This window comes from Gossypium hirsutum, chromosome D01 (genome assembly GCF_007990345.1).
Source record: "Gossypium hirsutum isolate 1008001.06 chromosome D01, Gossypium_hirsutum_v2.1, whole genome shotgun sequence".
In the NCBI taxonomy this organism is placed as follows: Eukaryota; Viridiplantae; Streptophyta; class Magnoliopsida; order Malvales; family Malvaceae; genus Gossypium; species Gossypium hirsutum.
In genome coordinates, this window is record NC_053437.1 from 14363437 (window position 1) to 14375092 (window position 11656).

The 11656-nt window shown below is 36.1% G+C and overlaps 1 non-coding gene across 1 annotated transcript; it reads left to right on the forward strand.

The window, feature by feature from the left end:
• The first annotated feature begins 6210 nt into the window (after positions 1 to 6210).
• Positions 6211 to 6317, forward strand: LOC121214106 (small nucleolar RNA R71). The gene has a single exon (XR_005909693.1). It is a non-coding gene; the product is annotated as a small nucleolar RNA R71 (small nucleolar RNA).
• The last annotated feature ends 5339 nt before the right edge of the window (positions 6318 to 11656 follow it).

Here is an 11656-nt window from a genome sequence, read left to right on the forward strand (position 1 = left end):
TTTATGATCTTCATATGGTGAACTTAATACTTGCTCTCCACTAATGTAGGTGACATAATCATCAAATCAATAGGTCTTTTATAAGGTTGTAATGGGCTACGTTAAATATGGGGATTTTAAAAGATGAGACATTTCTGTTTCAAAATCTTAACCTTTACCTTGTCTTGGATTTCTTGAAATTCAACATTTTTCTTCAAGTGAACTTGTGGAATACCCCCAAACTTATTTTCAACTCATAATCATACATTTTCTTTTTGGAGACTGAGCATGAACACATGCATCTTTATGAAAATTTCCTCAAATGTTGATTCCCAAGACAACTTTAGTTAAGATAGGTGCGCAAAATTTGGATAATTTAAAAAAAAAATGGTAGCTGGCTTATAATGTAGGCTTATTACAATGACCAAGCCTTTAAGCTCAAAATTATAGTTTCAAGGGTCTAATATCATAAGGTGGGCTTGAAAAGTCTCAAACAATCCAAAAAAAAAAGTGCCTATATCATTTTAGATTTTTATGTCCCATAGGATTTCGCCTCAAGAAAGTTACTAAGTCAATTCTAAAGATATAAACTTTCATGCATGTCTAATCTCAAGAGAAACTAAGTTTTCGTGGCAAACATTACCTAAGACTAAGATAATAAAAACATTCCATTTTTCATGATAACATACAATCACTCAGATAAAATCATCATTCATGCTTGCATACAAGCTATCTTATTAAAAATAATTTCTCTAAACATTCATTTATTAAAACATGCTTATGAAAGAAATGATAAAAACATACTTGAAAATTTTTAAAAATTTCGAGCAATTATTTGCCTTACCCCCTTTAAAAAGAAGCAATGTCCTCATTGCAAAAACAAAGTAATGAATGAAAACTGAACACCAGGTAGGGTTGTAAAGAAAGAGAGGTGAGTCATTAAGACTACTTAAATACCAAGTCTTTCTTAACAACCCAATCCTAGACATGTTCATTCCTATTGCCACATCATTTAGTCTTTTTCTTTCTAAAGAAGTATTTATTCATGCTTGCTATGTTTTATTTTTCAAAAATTATATCCTAATTACTAAAGAAATAAATTCCTAAAAACCTAAAAACAATTAAATAAATAACAAGACAAGAATCCCCCATTTTATTTTTCTGACTTATTCCCCTTGTCGTCTTTAGCTCCATCTTCGCTTGCATCGTCAGTCTCTTCCGCCCATGTCTCAAAGATAGCATCTGGAACTCAGGAACAAAAGTATAGAGATATTCTTAAAAGTATTTCAAATTGAATCATCCCTAATTTTTGCATATTTCCAGTAAGTTTGTTGTTGATTGAGCATGAACTTGTACATATCCATCAAAATTGACAACTCTGATTTCCTTGAAGTACATGTAGGAGTCGGCATTGGAGTTGTAAATTCTGGTTCAACAATTAGCTTAACTGGTTCTTCTTCTGACTCAACCCTAGGTTCAGGGTTTTCAGCTCATTGAGCTGGTTGAGGACTATTTGGTTCCTTATCAGATTCTTCTTATTCAGTGTCTACAACTGAATCAGCTTCAGTTTCTATTTTATTTGTTGACTCTTCAGTTTCTAGCTCAATTGGTTCCTCTTGCTCACCTTGGGTCAACTCATGCACTCTTTCGACCAACCTTTCAAGATCTTGTAATACACCCTTGAACATACTGCCCTTTCAAATTTGCTTATGTTTTAACACGGGCCCTTAGGCAAACTAAGTGATTAATGATGGGAAATAAGCACTTCCTGCCTTTTTTTTAGCACAATCATGAATCTCCTTGAGGATAATTTTCCCAAATTTAATGGACTTTTCTATCAAAATTGCATATAACAAGAGCATTTGTTCCATTGAGATGGTGGAACTGTTTGAGATAGGCATAAAACTGTAGCGAACAAAATAAAACCATACATTTGCTACTGGTTTCAAGTATTCTCTTCGACAAGAATGGCTCTCATACTTTCTTATAATCCATTGGGATCCCGGATTTATTACAACATCAAGCACTTATTGAAGAAAATCCCAATTGATATTGCTCATCATAGGGTAGTACTCATTTTCTTCAACATCAGGTAAATTAAACAAATTATTGATGGACTTAGAAGTAAGAGGTACCTTTTTCTTTCGAACAATGACTTCAGTAGCATCTTGCGTAGTTAAACTAGTATAGAATTCTCGAACTAGTTCATCATCAGGAAGTGAATAAGCATCACAGAATCGTTCCCACTTGAGAGCATTGATTATCTTTCTAATTGGCATATGAACAACCATCACATCGTTGCTCTTCAGGTTAAAACCTTTTTCCGGCATCATAGTCTTTGACGATCTAGTTCTTTTACGAGACATGGTATTTTCCCAAAAATTTAGCAGAGTTTTTGCACAAGAGAGAAAAAAGAAATTGGTAAAATTGGTATAAGTTGCTACGGCAAAAATCTTGTGACAGCAAGGATGGTGCAGCGGCGATCTCTTTACGACAGCAATAGGGAATTTCGACAAAAAGAAAGAAAAGGACTAGGGATTCTTTCGGGATTTGAGGTTGACGGCACAAAGAAGAGATTTAGAGATTTTTAGGGTGGAAGCAAATTGCTTTGAGGGATATGAAAATTATTAGAATGAAGAGGGGTTTATATAGGGAAAAATTAGGGCAACATGTAGCAAAAATTTAGCTACATTAAAGTTACTTGGGCGGCAAGTAATGGGTGTGACGGCAAGGCCTAATTTTTTTCCTCCTTTTTACTGTCTTGGGCCTCAAACTCAGACTGCATCTTAGAAAAAAACTGATTAGTACTTGGGCCAAATTTGACCCATTTTATTAACATAAAAATTTAAAATTTAAACAGAACAATGAAATTAAAAAAAGTTAAGTCTTAATTAGAAAATTTCTGCTTAACAAATTACATTAAATTAATTCCCAGGAAAGGTTGGAGGGGTCACAACGGTCCTACTTAAGTTCCAATCTCCTTAGACAGAATTAATTAATTGTAATAAATTAAGAAAATAAGTTCTAATTATTTATTTATTTACACAATGAGTTCATGAAAAATTAAGGGTCTGTTAATTTGAGCAAGGATTCAATTCGCTCAACTTCACCATCCCAATAGTGTTTGATACGTTGATATTTCACTTTAAACGTACCTCCGTAATTGTCGTATAATTCAATAGCTCCGTAAGGATAAACTCGGTAGATGGTATAAGGTCTTTTCCATCAGGATTTCAGCTTCTCAATAAATAATTTTAGCCTTGAATTAAACAACAAAACCTTCTGACCGTCTTTAAACTCGCGAGGTCGTATATGACTATCATGTCATCTCTTTGATCTTTCTTTACACATTTTAACATTCTCATAGGAAAATAACCTCAGCTCTTCCAACTCATCCAGTTGTAACATTCTTTTCTCACCGACTTGCTTAAGATCAAAATCTAACTACTTCAAATCCTAGTGAGCTTTATTCTCCAACTCTAAAGGCAAATGACATGCCTTTCCAAAGACTAACCGATGAGTCATTCCTAACAAAGTTTTAAATGTTGTTCGATAGGCCCATAATGCATCATCGAGCCTTCGAGACCAATCTTTTCTGCTAGGGCGTACTACCTTTTCAATGATACCTTTGATTTCGCGATTCACTCTTTCAACTTGCCCATTAGACTGAAGGTGATAGGCAGTAGCAATCTTGTGCTTCACATCATATTTGTCAAGCAACCACTTAAGCTATTTGTTCACAAAGTAAGAACCTTCATCACTAATAATAGCTCTTGGTGTCCCAAATCGTGTAAACACATGCTTATGTAGGAATCACATGACTACCTTAGGATCTAACATCTGATCTAGAAAATGGTCCTTCCGAGTGGCTTTGTTCAACTTTCTGTAATCAATACAGATTCTCTAATCGGTAACAGTTTTCGTTGGAATTAACTCGTTGCGCTCATTTTCAACAATCGTGATTCCACCTTTCTTCGGCACACACTGTACCAGACTTACTCACGAACTATCTGAAATAGGATAGATGATTCTCGCATCTAACCATTTGATCACTTCCTTTCTCACAACTTCTTGCATAATAGGATTGAGCCTCCTTTGCCCATCAATTCGATCTCTTTCACCTTCCTCTAAAATAATTTTGTGCATGCAAAAAGAAGGACATATACTCGAATATCAGCTATGGTCCAACCAATTGCTTTCTTAAATTTCTTTAGAATAACAATTAGTTGCTCCTCTTGATCTTTCGTTAGTTCTATTGAAATAATCATAGGCAAAGTAGAACAGTCACCTAAATAAACATATTTCAAATGGGAAGGAAATACATTTGTTCGGGTTTAGATGGTTCTTTAATTGAAAACTTGGGTTGCACAAATTCTCTGACTTTCAACTCCAACGATTCAAACCGTATGGATTGAATAAAATTTCTTGGATTGGCTTCCATCAAAGCCATGTTTTCTTCACCTTCTTCATCCTCCAAAGGGTCAAGATTTAAGGCTTTCTCCAATGGATCTTCTTCAAAATTGTTTCCATAAAAACCAAGGTTTCTATCTCTTTCATCACTGAACACTCCTCTGCCGGATTTGGAAATTTCATCGCTTTAAAAATGTTAAAAGTTACCTGGTCGTCTTGTACTCGCCTTTCTGCATATCAATTAATGTTCTCCCTGTGGCTAGGAAAAGTCTCCCAAGGATGATTGACACTTCCTTATTTGCTTCAAAATCTAAAATAATGAAATCATCAAGAAAAATAAATTTATCGACTTTTACCAAAACATCCTTGATCTTTCCTTCGAGATATGCTAACGATCAATCCGCTAGCTGAAGCGTCACAGTTGTAGGTCTTACTTCACCTATCCCTAACATCTTGAAAATAGACTTAGGCATCAAGTTGATACTCGCTCCTAAGTCACACAAAGCTTTACCACAGTAAGATTCACCAATGTTATAAGGTATAGTAAAGCTTCCTAGGTCTTTCAATTTCAGTGGCAATTTGTTCTGCAGGAACGTGCTACATTCCTTTGTCAAGGCAGCAGTCTCATACTCACTCAGTCGTTTCTTTTTGGATAGTATATCCTTCATAAACTTCACATAATTCGGCATTTGTTCTAAAGCCTCCACCAACGAAATATTGATGTGTAACTGCTTCAGAAGATCTAAAAAATTCTTGAATTGCACCTCTTGTTTATGCTTGTGTTGCTACAATCTTTGCAGATATGAAGGTGATGGAACTTTCGGTTGAACCGGACAACTATGCTGAGTAGGTAAATCTGTATCCAAAGAAGATGTTAAAATATATGAATTCACTAAGTCAGGGTTTACCTTGTCAGACTTTGCAGATTCTAATTCCTTTGGTGTAGGAACTTCAACATCTGGTTGACTTCCCTCCTTTTCAACATGCTTATCTTCGACATCAATCAATCAGGGTTCCAGAGTCTTACCACTTCGCAATGCCACTACCTTGATATGTTCTTTACCCAAATTCCTTGGATTTTCAGTATTGCTTGGCAAGGTTTGTTATGGTCTATTGCGTAGCTCCATAGCTAACTGACCCATTTGGTTTTCCAAATTTTTTAGTGTTGCTGGTTGGCTTTGGATCAAAGAGTCATTCTTTGCCATGTACGCTTTCAACAAGTTCTCCAAACTGTTTGATGCTTCAGCTTGAGGTGGTTTTCGAGCTTGTTGATTAAACCTTTGAGATTGGTTGGGTATTTGCTGCAATAAGTTATTATTCGGTCCATTTCCTTGGTTGCTGCAAGAAAAGTTAGGATGATTACGCCATGAAGGATTGTAGAAGTTGGACTGGGGTCCTTGTCCATTCCTATTTTGATATTGGTTCCCCACATAGTACACTGACTCGGGATTTGATGGATAATTCTTAAAAGAATGACCTTCTCTACAGTACACACAGGAAACTATTTCAAGCGGACTTGGTGGTGGAGCTGCAAAATTATTAGTACTATTAGTGGTTAACTATTTTAACATAGAGGAAATAGACGATACCTGAGCTGTTAACAAAGTGAATGAGTCAACTTCATGAACTCCGGCTACACGTCTTCCTGAACCTATTTGATTTGGTGGCCATTGATAGTTATTACTCGCAATCCTCTCGATGTTCTCATGAGCCTCATTATAAAACTTAGACAAAATTGCACCACTCGCGGAAGCATCTACCATCAATCTTGTATGTGCATTGAGACCATTATAGAATGTCTATAACTGGATACAATGAGGAATCCCATGATGAGGACACTTACGAAGTAACTCCTTGAATCGATCCCAAGCCTCATACAAAGACTCGTCATCCAATTGTTGGAAAGTTGTGATCTCGTTCCTCAACTTAGCGTTTTTGCTAGGTGAGAAATACTTAACCAAAAATCTCTTCGCTAATTCTTGCCATGTAGATATGAAACTTGGTGGCAATGAATTGAGCCATGCTTGTGCTCGATCTCGCAACGAGTACGGGAACAACTTCAATCTCAGTGTGTCTTCAGTCACATCAGCTATCTTGAATGAATCACTTACCTCCATAAATAATCGAAGGTGGAGATGTGGATCTTCCGTGGGCATACCACTAAATTGGCCCACCGTTTGTAGCGATTGAAACATCACTGGTTTCAATTTAAACTAGGTTGCCTCAATATCTGGCCTTCTAATTCCTGGGTTTAGCTCACTGAAAAATGGCACAGCATATTGTTTGATGCATCGATCCCTATCATCGGCAATGAGGATAGGATTTCGTACGTTATCGGCCTCATTGACTTGGTCTTGATTCTGATTTCCAAGGTCCATTTTGACTTTTCTTTGAGCTGTTCGTTCACGTCTTTTTTGTCTGAAAGTTCGCTCAATTTCAAGGTCTATTGGGAGTAAATCGATAATTCGATCTATGCTCATAAACACCTGAGAAAATCACAAAAATTAAAAATAATAAATTAATAATGTTAGAAATAAATCAAATTGAAAATAAATAATTTCACGAAAAAAATGACTTTGGCAACAGTTGACAATCCTCGGCAATGGCGCCAAAAACTTATAACACTCGGGTTTATGCAAGTGTACACAGTTGTTATCAAGTAATAAGTAAGTATCGAGTTATCGTCTCCATAGGGATTGTATTTGTGCTAAGTCACTTAATTTGTAAAATTATATTAACAATTTGGTAAATAAAAAAAACACATTATAGTTGAGAAGTGGTGATTAAAATATATTAAACTAAATGCAATAGTCCCTAATGTAATTTATCCTAAGTATGCAAACTCTATGAATGAAATAGATTTTAGTAAAATTAAACACAATTTGCAACAATTATAACATAAATAAACTAGGATAATTACTTTAATTAAACTCAATTTATTATCAACTTGCTTAATAGCATTCAGAAAAGCATTCCATGGAACTCGATCTTTCATGAGTTTGGAAACCATATTAGGTTCTTTCGGAATCCTTTACTTAGTAAATACGTATTTTATTGATCCTTATTTACTAAGGCTTTCTTAGCATTCGTGTGAGGTAACAGGGACGTGTTAGGTTTGAAACAATTTAATCACACAAATCTAAAAACTATGCAGATAACAGATCTTGGTTAGAGTTGTTATGCAACCTACAATTTAATCGGGTTAGGATCTAAATGAAAGAACAAAGAACACATAGCAAACATCTTTATATTAAATTAAAGAAATGAAAGATTAAACCCAATTCGAAGTGGCTATCACCCAAGACTCTAACTGACGAGGCTCCTTCGTTTCTTTGCTTTGCTCATTTGCTGATGGCTCTCCAAGGTGGCAGACCAAGGGTTCTTTAAGAGGCTTAATTGCTAAAATCCTTATGCAAGGATGATGAAGGGGAAAGATAGCTAAAAGAGTTGAGAGAATGATGAATGACTGAAAGATGATGGGATGAGGGATGATTGAAAAAGTGAGAAATGAACTCTTATTTATAGGTGAGGCAAAGGAGCTAGTTTGCTAAAAATAGGAGTGTCCATCCTTTGAAACTTCCTCCAAGAGTGGCCGGCCATGAATTGAGGAAAGGTGGCTGGTTTTTCCTTGATTTTTGGTCAATTTGAGTGCCACAACAACTCAGGACTAAGACTCGGTCATCAACAAATCTTCGGGAAAATCTCCGATTTCTTTAACTCTTCAAGGACTTTGTATAATTAAACCAAAAAATGGTTTATGACATACATGTGTAGCCAAAAATTGGGTTGACTTGGTCCCTAATTTGGACGGTTTTGCAATTAGAAGAAAACTCTCAGATCTGTCCAAAAATAGTAGATAGTTTAGAAGACCAAATAATATAATTTAACCACTTTAATTAATCAATTTACTTAATTAATTAAAACCAAATTTTTTAATGAAATATTAAAAATGAATTATTAAATATTACTTTATATTTTGTTATTTAATTTAATCATGCATGGCCCACTTTATAGCTTAAAAATATAAAATGCTCAAATTAATATAAAATAAGCCATTTTATGCATGAAAACTATATAATAAAGTATAAAATCACATTTTAATAATTTATATATCTTAATTTCATATTTTTGCATATTTCATTAATTTATTAAACAATTATTTGGTTTTAACAACAAATTTAAGTAAAAAGGTGATGAATTATATAGGAAAAATCCTATATATTTTTCAGTTTACACACCCCAATTCCCGTGTCATACGGAGAATTATACCTGAAACTATTAGAGAAGAAATTAATGTCCCCACATTATATGGTACCCCCTGAAGCCTCCATACCTAAAATGATATGATCCTAACGCTAGTTGCAGGAATCACACTGGAAATCAGGGGCATTCTACAGAAAATTGTCTGGCTTTTAAAAGGAGGGTTCAAGGTATCATTGATGCTTACATTCTACGATTTGATGGTGTTAGTAATATGGCCGGAAATATTTTTCCTAACCATACTGATGGGAATGTGACTGCGGTGATAAATGAAGATGAATGGCGAGCTAAAAGCTGTGTTGCCGAAGTTAGGATGCCTTTGCGGAAGATATGAGAGATGATGGTTGAGAAGGATTTGTTCTGTCCGTTCAACAGAATTTTCAATGAAGAAAGTACAAGAGGTCAAATTTTTTGTGACTTCCATGGCATCGAAAGGCATGACATCCAATCTTGTGAAGAATTCAGAAAACTACTTCAGGGTATGATGGATAATAAGGAGGTTAGGATCTTTGACAGAATAGAGGAGGTCGAGGAAGGAGAAATATGCGTATCTGATAATCAACCGTTAGCTATCCCTTATAGCGTCGATCGACCTTTGGTGATTTATTACAAGGCAAGGAAGGAGGAAGTTAACCCGAAGGTGATAATCGAAGTGTCATCTCCTTTCCCTTACAAGGATAATAAGGTAATACCATGGAAATATGATGTCAATATTGTCGTACCTGAAGGAGAAAAGTCAAAGGCTACCAATAGAGGCGTTAGCAGAGTAGGACACTTTACCCGTAGTGGGAGGTGTTATTCCCCCGAGATGGTTTAACCAAGGAAGAAAGCCGTTGACTCAAACCGGAAAGGAAATGCACCAATGCATGAGGCTGAAGTCGATATTGTAATACAGTCTGAGCAAGAAGTTAAAAGACATGTGAATGAGGAGGAACCACATGAATTTTTGAAGTTCATTAAGCACAATAAATATAGCGTCGTGGAGTAATTAAACAGGCAGCCGGTACAAATCTCGGTATTATCTCTATTATTGAACTCAAAGCCATATCGAAATGCCTTGCTAAAAGTGTTAAATCAAGCTTATGTGGTAAGCGATATATCTGTAGAAAAGCTGGATATGTGGGTAAACAACTTGAATGCGGATAATTTCATCTCTTTCAGTGATGACGAAATACCGCCAAATGACAGGGGCTCTGTAAAAGCATTACACATCACAACCAATTGCAAGGGTTACATAGTACCGAATGTGCTCATCGACAATGAGTCTGCACTCAATGTCATGCCTCTGGCCACACTTCCAAGATGCTAGTTGAAATGTCTTTATCTAAGGCCTTGTCACTCCGCAGTAAGGGCATTTGATGGGACATGATGAGAGGTTATAGAAAAGATCCAAATTCCTCTAAAGGTGGGCCCATGTGTATTTGATATCAAATTCCAAATCATGGACATCACGCCTTCTTACAATTACCTTTTAGGGAGACATTGGATTCATTTTGCTGGGGCAGTTCCTTCATCTTTTCATCAAAAAGTGAAGTTTATCATGGATAATAGCTTGATTACTGTCACTGGTGAGGAAGACATTGTCACATCTATCTCTTCTGATGCACCTTACATCGAAGTAAGCGAGGATGCCATGGAATGTTCCTTTCGTTCCTTTGAATTTATCAATGCCACATTCATCGCCGAAGGAAACAAGATTCCCACACCCAAGTTGTCAAGAAACACCAAGATGGGAATTAAGTTGACTGTGGGAAAATGAGCTCGAGCGAAGAAAGGTTTGGGAAAATATCAGCAAGAGATAGATAGAACCTTGAAACCAGTGCACCACAGTACTCGATGTGGTTTGGGGTACGAGCTAGATATACATCAGAGAAGAAAATAATTACTAAAAAATCAAGAAAGGATAATCGCAAGAGCCTCAGGTTGAGAATTGGAATGGGAGCCAATGACGTATCCTCCTTTGTCAGAAACATTTACATCTGCAGGAATGATGTACCTAGGGCAAGACAATCCACGAAGCGCTTTGTTATTAATTCAAAAGGGTCTTCAGAACATCAGCATAAATGTTGTTGACAACAAGGGTGATGTAATTAAGGATGTTTCAATGATACGCCCTTATCCCCCAAGATATGTTTTGAACAATTGGACTGTTGTGGACTTTCTTGTAGTTTCTCAGTCCTCTCCAGAGTAATGCCTAATGTTACTTCTCCATTTTGTTTTGTGTGCCTAAATAGTGGGGTTCCTTTTGTAAGAGCTTATGTTTGCTCTTTATCATTTCAATGAACATTAATGAAGATGCATTTTGTCATGGTCTTTTCATTCCCATCAGTTTCATATTTATTCCCTCTTCTCACAGCCTTTCCCTACATGTATCTCATATCATTCCATAACATTGTGTTTGTTGATTCCAATACTTCGATGCTCCTCTATAGTTTTCTTTTCCATTCACCTTTCAGGTGCTCAGATATCAATGGCATGAACAATCCCATTACAAGTCTTGAAATCGATGCTGAAGATTGTGCCTCCTCTCCTGACTTACTGAGAATGGTAGAACAAGAAGAGAAACAAATTCTACCCCATCAAGAACCTGTTGAGATAGTAAACCTGGGAAATGAAGAAAAGAAATAAGAAGTGAAGATTGAGACTTCCATTTCAGAAAACACCAAACTGAATTTGATCGCCTTGCTCCGTGAGTACAAATATGTATTTGCCTGGTCTTATCAGGACATTCCAGGGTTGAACGAGGATGTGGTGGCCCATAGGCTCCCACTGAAACCAGAATGCAAACCCGTTCAACAAAAGTTAAGAAGGATGAGACCTGAAATGCTGTTAAAGATAAAAGAAGTCAAGAATCAATTTGATGCTGGTTTCTTACAAGTCTCTAAATATCCAGAATGGGTAGCTAATATAGTCTCGGTACCGAAAAAAGATGGCAATGTACGAATGTACCTAGATTATCGTGATCTAAATCGAGCAAACCTTAAGGATAATTTTCCTTTGCCACATA